We start from the raw sequence: 21,267 nt of genomic DNA on the forward strand, positions 1-21,267 counted from the left end.
GGCCAAGGCTGCTATCACTGCGCAGGCACTTGGAGTGCCTGTCCTTGAAATCTGTTAGACCGCAAAGTGGGCACAAGAAACACCACTGCCTCGACAGCCAGGTCTTACTGGTAGGAGATTTTGGCTGCTTGAACTTACAGGACTTTTCAATCTGAGTCATTCGACAGACTTACTATCTGGGGGTACTGCTTTGTTATCTATATTCTAAAGCTGAGGAACCTGTGGTAAAAAAAATCCATCTGAAGAACAAGTTACTTAACCCCCAGTAACGCTTTTTCTGGTCAATACTGTGTCTAACTGCAGCTTCCTCACTGCCCTCCCTGTACTGGGAATGGTGTCTTTTCCCATCTAATAAGGCCCCAAACTAAAGATCTACACACTGGTATTTCTGAATATTATCTGGTTCTGTTCCAGTGTGCACAGATATTGTCAAAAAATAAAATGTAATTTAATCGCTCCATCGTCATTTCCTGGGTGGAACAAAGTCAATGCGCAGGCGCCCGGGTGACCTCTGGCTGCTTGGAGCAATGCTGTTTTAAGTCTTCTGGGTGCAGTCTGGTTCCTGTGGAAAATGTAAAGGTAAGGACTTACTTTTAGATAAAGCATCCACCAGAACGAAAGTATGTTAAAAGAAGAGGGTATATTGCAGGCTTCAACAGCGAATAGCTCGTTTGCTACTGGTAGCTCTCCAACCACTTGTAAATCGCTTTCCTATGTGGGGCACAGCCTTCTAAATTAGAAGCTTTTTCCTTGTTGAATTAGTATATGTATCCCAGAAATGAAAGTGTGTATTTGAGAAAACAATACCTTTCAGAACTCATAAACTGATGGTTGGAGAAAATGGCTTTGGTTGACAAAATATATTAAAAGCTGATACTTGAGTAACCAATCAAGATGTTTTGGGGAGACCTATTATAGATATTACCTTGGTGCCAGGGGTATTGCAGCCATGAACTACTTGGATGCCTTCAAATTGAATAAAACCTATTTCTGATAACTGCTGGCAACCCTGTCTGATGCAGTGAGGTGATTGCTGTTAGTAATCGTGCATGTGTTTGCCACTAATATCTTGCCTGACGTGGTCATAATAACCACACTTTATGAAAGCGCAACCCACTTTTTCATCTCTTAATTTTGCTCTCCTAGCTAACCTGGTAACATTAATTTGCAGTTTCCTACAGATTCTATTTATATAGCTGTTTCACTTGGGGATTGCAAATCTTGCTCCCCTTCTGAGGAGCCGGAGTGTCATCCCCTTGGTTAGGTAATTTACTATTATGTTTTCTGCCCTCTGTGAGCGTAGCGGTTTGAAGTCTAGGAAGTGAGGTCATGCCATGCGAGTAATAGAACATTCTCATTAAAGGCTCAAGGGGACATTCCCTTTAAAGGAACAAGGGGGGGTGGAGAGGGTGGGGTGGTCAAGATGGCGGTCTAAGCGGACGTGCATTCCCTGAGCTCCGCTCCCGCCAGGCCTGCAGCATCTACTATGGCACCCCAGTGTCTCAGGTCCCCGGTCAGAAGCTCTGTTTCTGCTCAGCACACGTACCAGAGTGCGGCGAGCCGCATTGCCCACCTGTGACGACCCTCTCTGCATGACTACTAATCAGCTCGTGGCTCCGGTGTCTGGGGAAGGAAAGGCCAGTCTGGCTGCTCTGCTCTCGAGGGTGCATCGGAGATGTGGTGTGGCTGCTTTGCCTTGATTACTGGGCCAGCGGAGATCGCTTCGCCGTGAGAGCTACCGGGGGACCCAAGGACTGTTCCCGCTCCCGCGCTCTGTCTTCAGCGCCACGCAGAGGACGATGCAGGTGAGGCCGCGCCAGCCAGAAATCTACCGGGACCGCTGGGCGTGCTGGCTCTGGCCTGCTGCGGCGGAGAGTGCCCTTCTAGACAATCACAGTGCAAGGCAAGTGCCTCGTAGAGGCCCAATAACGCTTGACCCTGCCCGCAGCCCTCCTGTGGCCCTTGATTTAATGGTCCTCTGTCTGCGGCCTATTTGAGGCCTAGAACATTGGAAGGGAGCCCCTTGTGATCTATTCCCATCGGGGGCGCTGCCGCTTTCTGTGGGGGACAGCACCCTCTGGGGTAGACGTGGGGGCCCCTGACAACGTGGATGCTGAGGTCGTGAAGGTGACCGATTAGAAGTGCTGCAACTGGGGGAGCCGCGTGAGACCTGCTGTGCAGGGGAGCCACTGGAACCTCCCGTCCTTGATCGGCCCCCTTTATATTCACCGCAGGACGATCCGGTGTGGGTTCTGGATGTATGATCAATGCCTCTGGGTGCAGGGGTCACCTTAGTGGAACTACATGCCCGCAGCATAGCTGGGCAGCGAGATCTGGACTGAGTCATACTACTGGTACCCCTTGGGTCTCACTCTTCACCTCCTCTTGAGTGCAAGTTGCCCTTGGGTACTGTGCGGAGTCTGGCGGCTGCCGTCGCCACGTGTGACATGAGCTGTAGAACTGAGCGCCTCTGTGGCTAAGTCACGGAACGGACTGCCCACTGATACAACACAGAATCTTTTAACTTGAGGTCGGGCGAGACTGCCTATCTCACCCATTGTCTGCTTGCTTCAGGATGGCTGCCACCAAAGGTAAAAAAGACAGATCCGTGCGAGATCTCCTACTGAAGGCTGAATTTGGTTATCGACGTGGGGGTGGATCGCTCTTGCTCGAGAACGGGCGGCGCAGGCTCCAAATCAGGAAATGGGAGGAGATGGCTTGACGATTGTGGGGTTAGAGAGGCATGGCACTGTTTGCACTCTGATGAGAGGGATTAGACCTTCTACTCTGCTGCTCACAAGACGCACGCCCGACTGGACCACTTTTTTGAAACTCAGGCGGCATGGGCCTGTACCCAGGTCTTTTACATAAAGACCCGCTCCCTCTCGGACCATGCTCATATCACTTTAAGGCTGCGCCTCCTGCCTGCGCAGTTGTCCTCATCCCAATGGCGCCTACGAGACTCACTTCTGCGGTCCCCACTAGTGGTGAGGGGTCTCTGATGTACCCTGACTGACTACCTAGCGCTCATTGACGATAGCACCACTTCTCCAGTATTAGGGGTGTCTTTCATAGATTCACATGCTTGAATATCCCCCGTCGTCGGAGTGGGAGTCCCACGGTAAATAAAATAGCAATAATATATACTATATATATATATATATGTAACATAAAACCTGAAATATGTAATAGAAAAAAGGCATAACAAGCCTACACATATTTCTACATAGGAATGCATGGAAAAGGAAAAAACCATTTGCAGTCTATCATTGTCATTATGTTGGTCCAAACTACAGCCAATCAGGCGCCAGCAACCCTCTAGAACCTTCTCCTCAGAGCTCAGCACCTCAGATTTTCTACCGCACGTCGTGTGAAGGGAGTCTCCCTGAGCTCTGCTCAGTTTTTTTTTCTTCAATTTTCTTCAATTTCTTCTTCTTAATATCACAGTTTTGTACTGTCTTCTTACATGAAGTCTACGTTCAGACCCTGTGTCACTTGTAGGAAACTGTGACCTTTTCCTGTGAACCCTCATGAAGAGTATATGGAAACACTCTGCTTGTGTCTGACATGGTAAGAGGAGAAGGGGTTGTTCTTGTGCTTAGACTGTACCCCCCTTCTGATGTGGGAGGAATTTTTGTTGTTTGTCCTGCACATTTACGTTTTAAGTGATGCTTCTCCTCTACTTCACCAGCTGAAGTAACATCACAATTAAGGGGTCTCTGGCCTTCTTTGAGTCTGCCTCCCACATCTACGCCCACGAGATTTACTCTCAGGCGTCTAGACTCACACTGCGCACTTTTCTACGTGAAAATGTGCCAGCTTGTCGACGATACGGTCTATGTATCCTCTGACGACAATCTTGCCATCACTTTTGCTCTGCAGCGACAACGCCTCCAGGTATGCGTCGACGACAGTGAGGACAGTGCCCTCTTGTCGACTACAGGCTGGCTCGTCGACGGTAGGCTCGTCGACGGTGGCTCGTCGACGGTGGCTCGTCGACGGTAGGCTCGTCTACGATATATGTCCCGTCGACGGTGGCCTCGTCGACGGTGAGCTCGTCGACGGTGAGCTCGTCGACGGTGAGCTCGTCGACGGTGAGCTCGTCGACGGTAGGCTCGTCGACGGTAGGCTCGTCGACGGTGGCTCGTCGACGGTGAGCTCGTCGACGGTGACGGTAGGCTCGTCGACGGTAGGCTCGTCGACGGTGGCTCGTCGACGGTGGCTCGTCGACGGTAGGCTCGTCGACGGTAGGCTCGTCGACGGTGAGCTCGTCGACGGTGGGCCCCGTAGACGACAGGCTCGTCGACGGTGAGCTCCGTAGACGGTGAGCTCCGAAGACGATGAGCTCCGTAGACGGTGAGCTCCGTAGACGGTGAGCTCCGTAGACGGTGAGCTCCGTAGACGGTGAGCTCCGTAGACGGTGAGCTCCGTAGACGGTGAGCTCCGTAGACGATGAGCTCTGTAGACGATGAGCTCTGTAGACGATGAGCTCTGTAGACGATGAGCTCTGTAGACGATGAGCTCCGTAGACGGTGAGCTCCGTAGACGGAGAGCTCTGTAGATGCTGCGCTCTGTAGATGCTGAGCTCTGTAGATGCTGAGCTCTGTAGATGCTGAGCTCCGTAGACGCTGAGCTCTGTAGATGCTGAGCTCCGTAGACGCTGAGCTCCGTAGACGCTGAGCTCCGTAGACGCTGAGCTCCGTAGACGCTGAGCTCCGTAGACGCTGAGCTCCGTAGACGCTGAGCTCCGTAGACGCTGAGCTCGGTAGACGGTGAGCTCGGTAGACGGTGAGCTCCGTAGACGCTGAGCTCGGTAGACGGTGAGCTCCGTAGACGGTGAGCTCCATAGACGATGAGCTCCGTAGACGGTAAGCTTTGTCAACATTCAGCCTCGACGCCAGTTGGCTTCGTTGACGGTTGACCCTGTCAACTATTGGAATCGTCGACGGTTGAGCCCGTCGACAGTTGGTTTCACACACGGTTGTCTTTTATGCACAATGTGTTTTGGTAGACGATTTATCTCGTCGACTGCAGCTTTCTGCTACATCCACGTGATGGCGTGGTGGCTTTTTACTCCTGCCTTTATATCTTCCTCTAAAAACTGGAGCTCTATTGCATTCACCTCTGGTGAATATTGGAGGTTTTCCCCTCCTTATGAAGAGAGCGGCGAATCGCTTTCCCTTTTTCCCCTCGTCCGGGGGAAACCACAAAAACAAGTTCGTTCAGTTCCTATCATGGACTTTATTTAGCAAAAAGGTGTTAGACTCATGCAGAGGTCAAACTCTGTGCCGGCGGTTTTTGTTTTTTACGCCTCGACAAGAAATGTGCAGCTCCCCACTATTCAGCCTACCCTGCCTCAGTCATTATTCAGGCGGCACAGTGATTATCTTGCAAGCCAGTTGGGCAAGTATGCCACCATATGTGCTCTGACATGTTGGCGCCAGTAGCACTTATTCCAGAATCCTCCAAGCCTCACGCTTTGAAGATCCTGCAGGAGTGAGAGCGAGAGAGAACTGCATCAGAAATGATACACTGTGAAGCGGACATTGCGTGTACAGGTGTTCCACAGCTCGCTATAGAGGCAGTCTGGGAAAGACAATTTTGCTTCAATGCTACGTCTTTCGCAAGGAGGTTCAGACTTCTATACTTCACTTGTTCTTTTGATTGAGGAGCCCTTCTGGCCAGCATGTTGATGAGGCAATGCAGACCATCTTAAAGGACACAGATACTGCCCGCACCTTCGGGATATAGAATCGCAGCCTTTTCGTGGTGCCGAGGACGTAGCTCCACGTCCTTTGTTTCAAGGGAGTTCCCTCCAGTATTGGCTCCTACAATCAAAATCAATTGCTTTACTCAAATCAAACGCAGTCACATAGGCACAGTACCAACAGGTCCTACCTAGACTGTCATCGTACAGCCTAGGCAAACTCTTCTAAGAAACAATGGATTACCGGGAACACACCTTTATTCCCTCCAAAAACGTCAGAGATCTAATTTCTCACTTTTACTCCACTTGGTCAAAGGTGACAGAGGACCGTTGGGTTTTTAAACGTCATGCCCAAGGGCACACGTTAGAATTTGTCTAATTTCCCTCTTTCTACACCTCCAAAGGGACCTCCTCCTTCTCATCTACGGGTGTCGTTTTCACAAGTGTCTATATGGATACAAACAGGGACCGTCGGAGTGGTTCCGAATCTCCAACAGCGTTAGGGTTTACTCTCAGTTCCTCATCAACAAGCAAATGAGGAAAGTGTTGCATGATTTTAGATCTTTGCGCAAACTTTACAAATGTTGTCCCTCAACAAAATCCTAAGTTCTTATGCCAGAACGAGTTTATAACTACTCTCAACCTCCAGGATGTCTATTTTCATGTGCCAATCCTTCCTAAGCATAGGAAGTGGCTACGCTTTACAATAGGTACAGAACTTATTCAATAAAGGTCCTACCTCTTGGATTTAGGTCCGTTTCAAGTGTCTTTAAGTACATCCTGGCACCAGTGGCAGCCTATCTACGTCTGCAAGGCATACAAATTTCTCATTCCTGAGACAACTGTATAATAAGGGCTCGCTCTTATTTACAATCAGTCCAGCACACCCAAACTTGTCAGTCACTGTTTCAAGACCTGATTTTCAATAAATCATGACAAGTCACAACTAGTACTAGCTCCGATATCAACATTTCTCGGATCATCAATCAATACCAACCTAGCAAGGGTGTTTATCTCGCACGAACAACGGGCTTGCATCTCCCACTTGGTGGTTCTTCTACGTTGGTTTCAGGTCTCCAGTTCCTTTGTAGATCTCATTCAAATAAATCCTCGGATGCAAGAGGCCCCCCCTTTTTGTTGGTGGGTCCAAGTAAGAAATTTGTAGAAGGGGTGTACGTTATTCCTTCCAGAAGTGCCAAATTACACAATCACCACAGACGCATCCCTTCGAGGGTTGAGGAGCATATCTCAAGGGCTGAAGGTTCAGCAGGGAATGGGAACCCTCAACAAAAGGCTTAGCACATCAATCGGCTAGAGCTAGGTGCTATCTTCTTAGCCCTCAAATTCTTTCGTATTATCATTCAAGGAGCCACAGTATTGGTTTGCACAGACAATACCTTACTTGCACAAACAAGGAAGAACGAGGTTGGTTCTTCTATCTCAGAAAGCCCAAAAGATATGGGCTTGGGCAATATGGCACAGGATCAAACTCTTGGCTGTTCATGTGCCGGGAGTTGCAAATGTGCTGGCGGACACCCTCAGCAGGTCAACAGGTGTCCACCCACGAATAGGAACTGCATCAGCCAACGGCGGATCGAATGGACCTCTTTGCGACAAAAAAAAAAAAAAAAAAAAAAAAAAAAAGAACAGCTTATGCCTGTTTCTTTGCAAGCTGGCATCCCCACAGGGACTCGCAGGGGAAGGCGTTTTCGATAAACTGGTCTCAAATATATGCTTACGCCTTTTCTCCGGTACCGTTGGTTCCGAGAATTCTCCGTCAGATGAACAAAGAGCCGTATCGTTTGATTCCCATCGCCCACAGGTGGCCTTGCCAATACTGATTCACCGAACTTCTTCTCCTCTCAGAGTACGATCCAATACAGTTTCGACCAATTCCAAATCTCCTCTCCATTCAGAATGGTCAAATTTGCCATCAGATCCGGCTTCTCTAAAATTAGCAGCTTGGTGTCTGAGCACCTTGTATTAGCTCATCTGACTATCTCGGCGGATTGTAAAGAGGTACTGGCTTACGCGAGAGCACCTGCTAAAGATATACAGTCTTTAAAAATAAATAAATACATAAATAATAATCTGCATTTGGTGTTAATCTGCTGGGGTTTACCCATTTCTTGCAACGCCGGACCAGATATTACCTTTTTTCTTGCACCTGGCAAGATCAGGCTTATCTCATACAACGTTGAAGGTCTTTTTGGCAGCCATTTCAAGGTAACGTCAGGATGGGTCCATCTCTCTCTTTATTCTTCCAGAATACAACAGTTCTTTAAGGGACTACTCAGAATGTTTCCTCCTGTACGTCGTCCGCCTCCATCATGGCATTATAATGTAGTATTAGCGCAGCTCATGCGCCACCCATTTGAGCCAATTTTTAGGATGTATTTCAATTTCCTAACATGCAACGTTTTTTCTCTTTGTTAGCATTAACTTCATCTAGAAGAGTCTGTGATGTTCAAGCTCTCATTGTCAATTCACCTTTCTTACGATTCACGCCCAATTCTGTAGTGCTACGTACAAGGGGTATGCCTAAAGGTGCCTTCGGATTTTCACCTGAAAGAACCAGTTATCTTAAAGACGTTTTTCCTAATCCACAATCCCCTGCGGAGAGGGCATTTACATACTCTTGACATCAGAAGATGTTTTAAATTTCTATTTGCAAGGACCTCTGTCATTATCAAATTCGATCAACTGTTTATTGCCTATGGAAATATACAGCTAGGACGAGCACATTCTTTAGACATAAAACGTTGTCTAAAATTCTACATTTCCAGAACAGCCCCTTTCCGTAAATCTGATCAGCTATTTATAGCATATGGACTGTTGCGAAAAGGGCATTCAGTGACTAAACAGACAGTGGCACGATGGCTCTCTGCAGCCATATCATTTTGTCATCAGGAGGCTGACAGGCCTTTACCGAGTCCAGTTAAGGCACATTCTACAAGAGCGATGGCATCGTCCACTGCGTTGTTTGCTGGGGTGCCTCTACACCAGATTTGTCGAGCAGCGACATGGTCCAGCAGGCACACCTTTACCAGACATTATTGTTTGGAAGCTGTCAACGAAGCGGATACCGCAGTGGGGCAAGCAGTGCTTCGTCATCTTTTTCAATAAGGTGAGCCTCTGATCCCTCCTCCATTTCTTTCTGTGATTGCTATATGCTTTTCAGCTGTATATTATTGTCTTCAACTTTTGAGGATGTACTTTGCAATCTCAGCTCTAAGGAGGGTACTGCTATCTATTCTATTCAAGCATGTGAATCTATGAAAGACACCCCTAATACTGGAGAAGAACAATTGTTACTTACCTGTAAACAGGTGGTTCTCCAGTATTGGTGTCTTTCATAGATTCACATGCGACCCACCCTCCTCCCCTCAGAGGCTCTCTTCTCCTCATAGACTCTGTGGTCACTCTTGTGCTACGAAAATCTGAGGTGCTGAGCTCTGAGGAGAAGGTTCTAGAGGGTTGCTGGCGCCTGATTGGCTGTAGTTTGGACCAACATAATGACAATGATAGACTGCAAATGGTTTTTTCCTTTTCCATGCATTCCTATGTAGAAATATGTGTAGGCTTGTTATGCCTTTTTTCTATTACATATTTCAGGTTTTATGTTACATATATATATATATATAGTATATATTATTGCTATTTTATTTACCGTGGGACTCCCACTCCGACGACGGGGGATATTCAAGCATGTGAATCTATGAAAGACACCAATACTGGAGAACCACCTGTTTACAGGTAAGTAACAATTGTTCGTCTCTGGCCTCTGTTTGGGAGGCGCCTAAGTTAATCGCGAGAGGGACTCTTATCTCTAGGGTGGCCTACGATAATAAAACTAGGTGCGAGAAGCGATAAGACCTCGAAGGCCGTGTGAGGTAACTAGAGGCCAATCACAAGCGTACAGGTGCGCCCCGAATTTGGCGCGGGTTGGAGAAGGAACGGCTCCAACTGAAACGATTGGACCTTGGCGGAGCCGAATATGCGGTGCTGAGACTGAAGCATTACGTAGGCTCTAATAGGGGTGGTCGCATGTTGGTGCTTTGCCTCTGCTGTCATCAGCAGGCCCAAGCAGTGAAAGCGATCATAAAGGCCTAGGGAACAGAGGTAACAGACGATTTTACTATCGCTGCGGCCTTTCGAGCCTTCTATGCAGAACTATATTCCACCGAGTCTTCAAGCCCGTAGACCCTCTCGAGTACCTACGCGGCGCAGAGGTCACTCCTCTTCCAGCTTTTGAGGCGGATGGGTTGAATTGAAGAGGGGATCTCTGCCATTGCCTGGGTGAAATTTTTGAAAGTACTTGGTACGTATGGGTTTAGCGCCCTCTTCTAACAGACTTTCTGTGCGGAGCTGGTATCAGCGCTCATCCGACTTTTTAACTCATTTACAGACACAGGCACCCTCATGACTTCTATGCTCCAGGCCACGATCTCTGTCATTCCTAAACCAGGGACGGATCCAGCATTCTGTAGCTCATACCGCCCCTTCTCCCTGCTAAATATAGACACAAAGTTATTCTCAAGCATCCTGGCCCACAGGCTAAACCCTGTCATGCCCGGATTGGTCGACCCGGACTAGTCAGGCTTTATCCCGGGGAGGCAGTGCGGGGACAACACGAAAAGGATTTGCCTTCTAATTGGTAAGGTGCACAGGTCGAAGGAAGAGGCTCTGCTGCTGGCAGTTGACGCCAAGAAAACCTTTGAATGCGTGCACTACCATACCTGTTTGCCACACTGGAGCACTTCGGCAGAGGACCGAAATTTTGCAGATGGGTTTCAAGCATTTATAACTCTTACTGCTCAGGTGAGGGTCAATGGCTTACGTTCTGGAGACTTTGTGGTGGAGAGAGGCACCAGACAAGGCTATCTTCTCTCCCCACTGCTTTTCGCCTTACATATGGAGCCCTTTGCCCAACGGCTTTGGGATAATCCGCAGGCGGAGTGGGTCCTATTTGGTGCTGAACGCCATCTCATTTCCTATTTGGTGCTGCACCCCATCTCATCAACCTATACGTTGACGATGTCATTTTCTCAATAGCACACCTCCAAACATCCATGCCAGCCATCGTGGCAAACTTGCAGCCTTCAGCCAGGTCTCTGGGTTTAAATTAAGTTTGCAGAATCGCAGGTGCTGAATCTCACTGCAAAGCCCGCTATTGTGGAAGCCCTGCAGGCCCAATTTGACTTTAACTGTGTGACAGGGGGCATTACATATCTGGGACTGGTTCTGCATAATAGCTTGGTTAAGACTGTGGAAGCGAACTACTCCTCTCTACTCTCACGCATCAGGAAAGACCTCGCTCATTGGAGGCGTCTACCACTGTCTTGGCTTGGTAGATTGGCCGTGATTACAATGAATGTCCTACCCCCGGCTCTTCCCCTATTACCCCCGCCGAATGCGCTCCCGCAGATCCAAATGGACATTAAACGCTTCATTTGGGGCCCGATCTCGCCCAGACTTCAGAAAACTCTGTTACAGCGCCCTAAGGAAGAAGGCGGGTTGGCCTTACCTAATTTCCCTCGCTCCTGCGTTATCTTGTGGAATGGAATCATCCCATGACGGAAAATCACTGGTTATTTATGGATCAGACAGTGGCTGGTCGGCATATCTGAAGGGGAGTGTTGGCTGCCTATGTCAGCACATTCATGGGGACTCTACTCCTTGCCAGTCACCTGCCCCACCATGCTAGCCTGGGACATGGTGGCTAAACGTGCAAATCTTACCACTTTTCCCTCCCCCATGTCTCCCATTTTCTCGAACCCAGATTTCCCTCCCGGGATGGACAAAGGTGTAGGCGCACGCTGGGTGGAGGGTAGGTGTAAGCGCCTGGAGCAGCTGTTTGCGCCTGGAGCAGCTGTTTGATCTTAGGGGCCATATTTCCTTCAAGGAACTCCAAGAGGACTATGACCTAGCGGGCGCGGGCCTCTTTCTCCACACACACATGCTGCACTGGACATCCAGCCCCCTTGTGCGTCCTCTGGTCAGTAGACCGATGCTACGATTCGAGAAGTGACTTTTCCTGAAAAAAGACTGACCACAGGCTTATCTCCGAATTATACGCCTTTCTTACACTTGGAGCAAAAGGGACTCGTTCTGTGGGACAGAAGCGGTGGGAGGCAGAGATAGGTTGCACCCTGTCTGACAAAGAGTGGGAGGATCTTTTTTATAGATCACATCATTTTGCACACTCCATGGGCCACACAGAGACCGCATTTAAAATTGTATCCTACTGGTACTGTACCCCGGGCCAACTAGCTAAGTGGAACTCTCAGAACCACGGAATCTGCTGGCGTGGCTGTGGGAGTCCAGGAACCCTTCTTCACTTGTTATGGAATTGTCCCAAACTTACAAGATACTGGGACACAATCCTAGATGAGATTGACAGGGCCTTGGATACCACTATCCCGAGGTTCCCCGCCTACACTATCTTAGGACTCCCCAACGCTTTGACCTTCCCTTTGCGCTCAATCAAAGGCAAGCAGATCGCCTAGGCTTTGAACACTGCTCATCGGGTTATCTTGGCGGGCTGGATGACTGAAAGGATCCCAGATTGCCCATGACCACGCTGGGGGACAAATCCGAATACCCTAAGTTCTCAGCTCCCTTTATCACAATCTTATCTTAGGAATTCCGGGAACTAACTTGCCCTGCCTACTTACGGCTCCTGAAGTTGATCCCGAGAGCCGGGTAGTACACCAGGGTGAGCCTCCCTAATGTAATCGCCTTTACCCCAGTGGGACTGGTACCCTTACTGCAGATACGAATGTGTAGGCCTAAGTCCGCGGGTGGCTCACTGAGCGGGAGGAAGGGATGGGTGGGAGAGAGTTCAGGTTTTATATGTTCAGAAATGTGGTTAGTTATTTTTATTTTTTCCTTGTTTTGACTTATTAAACGCAGACGTACTTGCTCTAAATGAGTAATGGTGTATTCTTGTAGCACTGTCGTATGACCACAAGTGGTGTCTTAGAACTTGCTCTTGTTTTATTCATATAATAATACGTTTATTTCTTAATCCAAGATGTACGCGGCCGGCCTGAAATGGGTTGTAGGCTGCATGCTGGGTTACTCACCGGTCTAGTTGCTCCATGAATCATAAACTCTGCTTTTTATACCTTGCTCGTGAAATCGCTGGCCCATAGGGTTGTAGGCAATAACGCACTGCATTTTTTTGTCATGTGTTCTGCCTATAAAAATCGATTTAATTCTAAAGGAGCAAGGGGCACGTTGTTTTGCAGAACAATTCACGCTTGTGTGAGAGCTAGGAGTCTTAACAAGATCGCTAGACCACGGGTTTTAGCACATCATATTGGACTAATCTGTGTAATGCATACACATTAGAACTTTGTTGAATGCCTCTAAACTCCCAGGAGGTCACGTACCCCCCCCCCCCTTACAGAAAATTGTGTTCGCACAAAAACTGGATACATTTAATCCAGTGGGAATAAATGAACACATGTCCATTATCTTCCAACAGTAATACGAGAGCAATTTAGTAACGCCAGGTTATGAGAAAAATATCTTTTTCTTGCTGTCTCTATACTTTCCTCCTATGGATAGTGACCTTAAGAAAACAGAAGATTCGCAATGGAGACAGAACATGCCTCCTGTACATATTCTAGAAGTACCTTTCTATAGTCTTGGCACACGTTTGTCTAGGACGCAAAGTTTCTAGAGGGGGAAATTCAACAGTAAGTCACCCTGGAATGCTTTATTTGGTTAGTCTAATATTGGAAAAAGCATTGGCAAAGCCAGTTGGTCTGGCTTTGCTATTCCAACGTTTGCAAACACAGGTATGCATAAATATTTGCATCTGCACCTTTAAGTCAGCCCGATTAGCTTTGAGTATGCGTGCTGTTAAAACGATTTAACACGCTTCCTATAGTTTTAAATCCATAAAAACTGAAATTACTTTGTGCTATAATGGTGCTCCATTTGCCAACCTCCTCAGAAGGAGGAAAGCCAAGTCCTGGCATCACTGCACATGTCATCTACTGGCATTAACTCACTTATATATTTATATGGTTTTAATGTCTTGATTTATCAAAAATAATACCCAGATCTTAAATAAAAGTATTCCAGTAACGCACCAGTTTGGCAGTTCAAATTGTGTTGCTAGATTGTTTGTGGTCTCAACCCTGTCGCACTGAAATGACGTGTATTTCTTGCTCTCATATTTAGCTGTGTGACGAAGTTAAGCGCTCCTGGGCAAATGTATTGAAGACCAATCCCAAGCAAGTTATGATGTTTTTATTAATTACACAAAACGTGCAAAAATGGCAGAGTCCCTTCATAGTAGACTATTTAAAGCATTGCTTTGCTTCATTGGGTTGGTTCGGTCATGTTTTTTTGGTGTAGTTATGTTGCTCTCTGTATAGTGAGGGGCGGGTATACAGACCAGAAGTTGCTGCACTGGGGAGTGTAGAAGGGGTAACAGTAAAGACTTCAATGCCCCCTCTGGAACAATATGTTTCTTTTACAGATAAGCAGAGAATTGAATTTGCATTTTCTTGAATTCCGTTTAAAATCTTTAATAACATAGTATATACAAATCATAATAATAAAATGCCCATGAGCTAAATATAACTATTAAATATCTAAATTGTTAACTGGATTGCAGCTGTGGGCTTTACCAATCCTATGCTTTCTTCAACTTCCTGTGCACACCAGACAGATCTCGATATATTGCAGAGCAATAGTACTTATGTTCAATATACCTGTCAATTCTGTCAAAAGGATAAAAAGCATTGGAAAGCCAATAGGTCTCAGCAATGCCCGAGCTATTGGCCTTGTCAGTCAGTCAGTCAGTCAGGATATCTTTATTCGACTTATTCCAAGTCATACAAAGAAACTTAAACAATAAAACATAGCATAAAATACATATATGACATTGCGTGTTTAAAAAACAATCTACATACACCTTAAAAATGCTATATACAATATTAATATTAAGAAGGCAAAATTTGACCAACAGCTTTCGCCCTTGCTGCGGCCACTAAAAAATTAGCGATACAGAAGGTTGTGCGTGGATTTGACGCAAGCTGTAAGTAGAGCAGCGCCGGGCGTACCTGTGTGAAACCTGCTTCTTTCAGGATGGGGAGCAAATATTTTTTCCTCTGCTCGTGATATAAGCTACAGAACATAACACAATGCATTGTGTCCTGTACCGAAAAGTCATCACACCTGCAGGGTGGGGCTAGCTCTGGCTTCTGCCATTGCTTAAAAGAGCCTAAATAAAAATGTACCAGGTTAAACCTGAACTTTGTCAACAAAAACCTGTGATAGGGGTATGTAACAAAGCTGAGATAAGGGGCAAGGGAGGGAGCGCTGACCAACAGGTTATGTGCCCTAACTGAGGGCTTCAATAGTTCAACGTCCTCGCGACGCGCTGCCTTTTTTCCCATGAACGCCTTTTTTGTATAGGCTATATCCGAGGCCTTGATTTTTTCTGGGCTTAGAAAGAGTTCTGGTCGGCCTAAGTCAGTAAATGATTTATTTAAATAGGCCAACCATGGAATGCTCCTATGTTTGTCTAAGGAAAGAACATCTTTTAATATTATGTGGTTCAGTGGTAGGTCTTCGTTCAGCCATATTTTCAGCCATAGGATCAATGGCGCTAAGCTTAGTGAATCCAACAGGTAGGGTAAACCCACCTCCTGGTGAATCGAATAAGTTGGGGCTGACTGAGGTAGAGAGAGGAGAGATCTAATAAATTTGTTTTCTGCTCTCTGGATAGGATCAAGATTAACATAACCCCATACTGAAGATCCATAGAGTGCGATGGCCACAGGCTTACACTTGTAGATCTTTAGAAGTGCTTCCATAGGCCTTGCCCCCAACTTGCCCGCGAAGCCTAGGATCGCTGAGGAGGACCTGGTTACTGCCAACCTTTTTGCTGTTATCTGTGGCCCCCAAGTTCCCTTCTGGTCGAACAAAATGCCCAAATAGGGGAATGTGGTTACATTCGAAACAGGAACCCCACTACAAAAGAATGACTTATGACTTTTTTTGATGCACTCGCGCCCCATGACCATCGTATGTGATTTTGATACGTTCACCTTTAGGTCCAAGTTTTCCATAAAAGAGCCAAAGGCATCCAATAGGAGCTGCAGTCCAACACCAGTGCGGGCTATCAGCACCGCGTCGTCCGCGTACAGGAGTGCCGGGATAAGCACATCTCCTGCACGCGGGACGTCCGCGGCCTGACTGCGCAGGTGTTCCCCTAGGCCGTTGATATAAATGGTGAAAAGCGTAGGGGCTAAAATACACCCTTGCCGTACCCCCTTTAGTGATTTAAACGGAGGGGTACATCTGCCATTATTTGACACACGTACAGCTGCAAAAAGTTCCTGGTGCAACGCTGCCATGAATGTAACCAGGGCTTTGTCAATACCCATCTCTAACAGAATCGCCCACAATTTTGACCTATTAACGAGATCAAACGCCGACGAAAGGTCCATGAAAGCAAGAAACACGGAACCCTCCTTGGCGACCGTGTACTTAGAGATGAGTAGGTGTAAATTACTACATTGTTCGATGGTACCTTTCCTCTCTCTGAAGCCGTATTGCAGTTCGGACAGCCCACCGCAGCCATCGACGTTTTCCCTCAGTCTAGATAAGAGGACTCTGCCCAAGATTTTTACAGTTGAGTCCAGGAGGGATATTGGCCTGTAAAATGCAGGGTCGTCCCGCCGACCTTTGTTTTTAAAAATAGGGACGATGATAGATTTGGCCCATGAAGCAGGAGCAGGGTTTCCAGTAACTGCATTAAATACGTTTGACAAGACCTCAGCCCAAAGTTTGGGTGAAAACATGAAAAAGTCAGCGGGTACTCCGTCTGGCCCAGGTGCCTTATGTCTAGTGGTTTCCAACAAGGCTTTTTCCACTTCTTGGGCATTAAAGGTGATATGGTGGGCATCTATGTTATGCAGTTTACCTATCTTTGATCCTTCAGCATCGCCCCCATATACTTTTTCAAAGAAAGACAACCAAGACTCGTCAGTAATCACGCAGTCCATGGGATCATTGCTATCGTCAAGAAATAAGGGCTGTTTGATGATTTCCCAAAATCTCCTACTGTCCTTCAGTACAGCCGCTGAAAGGAGATTGTCCCATGTTTCTCGTTTGATGTTGTCTTTACGGTTCTTTATAGCTGCTTTATAGGCTTTTCTTAATCTCGAGATGTCCTCTTTGACCCTGGGCACAGATTTGAGTGCCGCCAATAGTTCTCTGTGGGCTTTAGAGCATGCAGGGTCAAACCATCGCTTGTGGCCATGGGCTCCCCGGATAGGTTTGGCGAGTAGATCCTTCGAGACCTGATCACAAATTGCCTCATAAGCAGCTATAATTTTGGTCCTTTGGGAGCCCGGATCTCTACATAACTCCACCTGGGCTTTGATTTTTGGGTAGCATTTTCCATAAAAGTTTTCAGGGATAACTTTAGCCCACTTTACGCGTCTGTCTTGATCAGAGATCCTCAGGGGATGGGCAGGTTTAGGCGTTGCTGGTGGTGGCCCCAAGTGAGCTCCCCAGGCTGCTTCAAGTAGGACCGGATTGTGTTCACTGTAATGCGTGGGGACTGTGCGATAGGCCATAGTCCGATTTAGGATGCCTAAAGAGACAAAAATATAGTCAATCACTGTGCCATGTTGGGCCCCAGTAAAGGTTGGACTTCTCTGCCCGCAGTCAGGTTCGTGCAAGTCGTAATAGGCCAATAGATCTTCTAGTTCCTGCCCCTCTACGGAATGTTCAAAGTGAGGACCCCGTGTGGCTGCGTCATCAGCCACGTCGACTTCTCTACCCTTACAGGCTAAACCACATGGATGGATATTAAAATCGCCTAATAAAATAAACTCAAAAGCAAGATTGATATCCTGTGATACTATGTTTAAAATGTTTTCCAGGTTAGTGATATTACGCCCACTGTAATCGCTGTTCCCAGAGTTGTAGAAATTGACAAACAATGTCCTGCTATCTTTGTTAATCACCCTCTCGACTATAAGGATGTTGTCAGAGTCAACGCTGATCAGCCTATAGGTGCCTTTTAGGGCTAATGAGAACAGAAACACCAAGCCGCCTTTGGCTCTGCCCGCTCTGCTGGATCTTGCAGGTTTAGTGAAGCTGGTGAACCCGTCCAGCCAGAAACTGTTAGATGTATCCCAAGTTTCTTGCAGGGCAATGATGTGATATTCTGAAACAAAGCTCAGCCATGCTTTATCCTGGCGTTTTGCATTTGTGCCTGCTACGTTCCAGCTAATGATCTTACATGAGTCGGAGGGTAGTGGCTTTAAGTTGTTAGCGCATGCTGGTGCTATTTTGGCTGTTTGTTGTGTTACCAAAGCGCCACTTGCTAATGGTGGGTCATTCGGCTCCTCCCTAGCGTGCGTGATTCCTGGTTCAAGTCAATCACAGGTATTTAGGTAAGATAGAGGGGCAAACCTATTGCCTGTACTAAAGCCCCACTCAAACGGAGTGGCTACTTGCCCGTGGCCATATAGTGCTGGGTTCCACATAAATTGAGGTGTGTTTGGATAATGCGGAAACTGGTCGTTTCTCGGCCATTGTACTGTCCTGACGCCCCGGGCGTTGCGATCCTCACCCGGCAAGCCCCCACCCCAGACATTACCTCTTGGCTCTTGTGCCAGGACAGGCCTGATGTTCAGATCAATTGGACGATAAAATCTTCCTGGGTCCTGATGAGCTATAGGCTGAAGCCAGTCATTTGGATGTCGAGGTCTGGTGGCAGCTCTCCAGTTACTCTTATTGGTGTGTCTGTTGTAGCCGCTGGGATTTGGTAAGGTACGAAACTTAGACTCATCGAAAAAGAACTTAAGGGTGAGAGGGACAATGGAGCCTCTACGGCGTTGAGGTGGGAAGACATTGTTCAGAATATCTGGAAGGGCCTCCGCGTTTGCGAAGTTTAAAATAACGCAATCCCCTTGGAACTTTTTGGGCTTGCTTCCTATCCAAGATACCCTCCTAGACATAACGATGTCCCCTGCCAGCTTATCGTATCCTTGATCTGTCATAAGCATGTTGTTAGTGAGCCAATACAGCGCTTTATCTTTTAGATCCTGATTGGACTCTACTTTGCCTTGTGCTAGGACAGGGACATTTGCCAGCACCAGAACTACTGGTGAGGCTTCCAGAATAAATTGAGCTGAAAGATCCTCCTGCTGTGTTCCCCCAGGGGCGGCAGTTATGCTAGCACTGTGATCTGCTGCTTCAGCAACCTGCCCAGGGACAGGCAATAAGATTGGTGGTAATGGCGGCGGAAGCGGAGGCCCCTGCTGAGTGAGTTGCGAGTTACTTACGGTAGGAGTGTCCTCCCCATTAGTAGGAATTAGATTTGTGACAAGAGAGGACAGGTTTTCGACCTCTTCGGCCAGCTTGCTATGGGCCGCGCCCAGCTTTTTGACCTCCGATGTTAATTTATCCAACTTCCCGATCATGGGTTTGATTATGGTCTTGATTTTAATGTCTATCATTTCTTGGATCCTATTGAAGAGGTCGTCATTGTTATTACTACTAGGCTCGCTCTCGGTGTCAAGATCCGCCAATTTCTCTGGCCGTCTGGAAGATGAGGTGGTGGCCTTTTTTTTGCCTAGATGTTTCCCCCCCGTTTGGCTACGGATTTACGGCAGGCTCTGACCGCCCGTGTAAAGGGCCGCGGGGATTGTGATGCTACTTCCGTGATGGAGATCTGATGGTTAGAGTCGTTGTTGGTATTTACTGATAGGTCTATCGGATCTGATCCATCAAATCGAGGATCAGAGTCAACATCGGTATTGACCACGGCTCCATTGGGGTGTAGGTTCTGGTCTGTAGGCTGTATTGTGGGGTTTACTAGCGGTGGATCAGATGTCTCAGTGCTAAATGTACTTGTGGAAGGACTTTCCGAAGGCATGATGGGTGATTGACTTAAGCCTAAGGATTGCCTACGCTTGTTATTAATGTCATTAACCACTTGTACCAAATAAGAGTCTAAGGTATTCACAGACTCGTCCGGCACAGGTGCCCGTTTTTTCACCATTGTCGAAGCTGTTGATTTGAACAACCTACAGAAAGCTTGCCCACAGATTTGATCAGAAGGAGAGCCAATAGGAAAGAATAATTATGGCTGACAATCGATCGATGTCTGGTTGAGTACGGACCAATCACAGACATACAGCTTGGTAAACACAGTAGTAGAGTAGGAACAGTACCTTGGTGATCCGCCGAAATATTAGGGGAATGGCCTAGCCTGGCCTTTTCGGGCCACAGAGGGCCCGCCCTTTGCCCGGGCTTAGCCCTGGGCGTCCCGCTCGCGTCCCGCGACACTGGGGGCTCTCGATTTTGTAATGCCCCTCCCGGCGCTTCTGCCGCGTCTGGGAACGCGCCGCCGCTAAGCCTGATGGGAAACGTAGTCCCAAGGCGGCGGCGCGACTGGTGGCGGGATTCTGGCGCTGTTGTCCGGTCTGCCGAGCGTGACTCTCCGTGTGCTTTTCCCAACTCAGGCACACTCAGGTAGGGCTATGGGCGCTGTGCAGAAGGCTATGTCTCCCCTCCGCTCCACCGAGGGCTCTCGATTTTGTAAAGCCCCTCCCGGCGCTTCTGCCGCATCGGGGAACGCGCCGCCGCTAAGCCTGATGGGAAACGTAGTCCCAAGGCGGCGGCGCGACTGGTGGCGGGATTCTGGCGCTGTTGTCCGGTCTGCCGAGCGTGACTCTCCGTGTGCTTTTCCCAACTCAGGCACACTCAGGTAGGGCTATGGGCGCTGTGCAGAAGGCTATGTCTCCCCTCCGCTCCACCGAGGGCTCTCGATTTTGTAATGCCCCTCCCGGCGCTTCTGCCGCGTCGGGGAACGCGCCGCCGCTAAGCCTGATGGGAAACGTAGTCCCAAGGCGGCGGCGCGACTGGTGGCGGGATTCTGGCGCTGTTGTCCGGTCTGCCGAGCGTGACTCTCCGTGTGCTTTTCCCAACTCAGGCACACTCAGGTAGGGCTATGGGCGCTGTGCAGAAGGCTATGTCTCCCCTCCGCTCCACCGAGGGCTCTCGATTTTGTAATGCCCCTCCCGGCGCTTCTGCCGCGTCGGGGAACGCGCCGCCGCTAAGCCTGATGGGAAACGTAGTCCCAAGGCGGCGGCGCGACTGGTGGCGGGATACTGGCGCTGTTGTCCGGTCTGCCGAGCGTGACTCTCCGTGTGCTTTTCCCAACTCAGGCACACTCAGGTAGGTCTATGGGCGCTGTGCAGAAGGCTATGTCTCTATTGGCCTTGTCAATGTGAATGTCTATTAGCCATGTTGTCTAGCAGCAAATTTGATGTTCAGCATGGCTGAAAATCACTGAAATCACAGAATGTTGAGCCGACACGGAGTCTCTTTGCCCTCATGTTGAGTTTATTGTCCTGTTTGTTTGAAAATTTTTATAAAGCGCAAACATGTCTCACAGGGGTATCCGAGTGCTGTACAAAGTTGGCGCCAGCAAGGGTCCAAACATAATGAAAGTAAGTGAAGTTACAACCTGTGGGAAAGCATTTAAGTTAAAGAGTAGGGGATATCAACGG

General features: G+C 48.1%; 1 protein-coding gene across 5 annotated transcripts in view; it reads left to right on the forward strand.

Moving 5' to 3' along the window:
- Positions 1 to 21,267, forward strand: part of LOC147692727 (cyclin-dependent kinase 17-like) — a 600,938-nt gene that overhangs the window by 421,879 nt on the left and 157,792 nt on the right. The window lies entirely within an intron of this gene.

The sequence above is a fragment of the Lissotriton vulgaris genome, chromosome 9 (assembly GCF_964263255.1).
Source record: "Lissotriton vulgaris chromosome 9, aLisVul1.2, whole genome shotgun sequence".
Classification (NCBI taxonomy): domain Eukaryota; kingdom Metazoa; phylum Chordata; class Amphibia; order Caudata; family Salamandridae; genus Lissotriton; species Lissotriton vulgaris.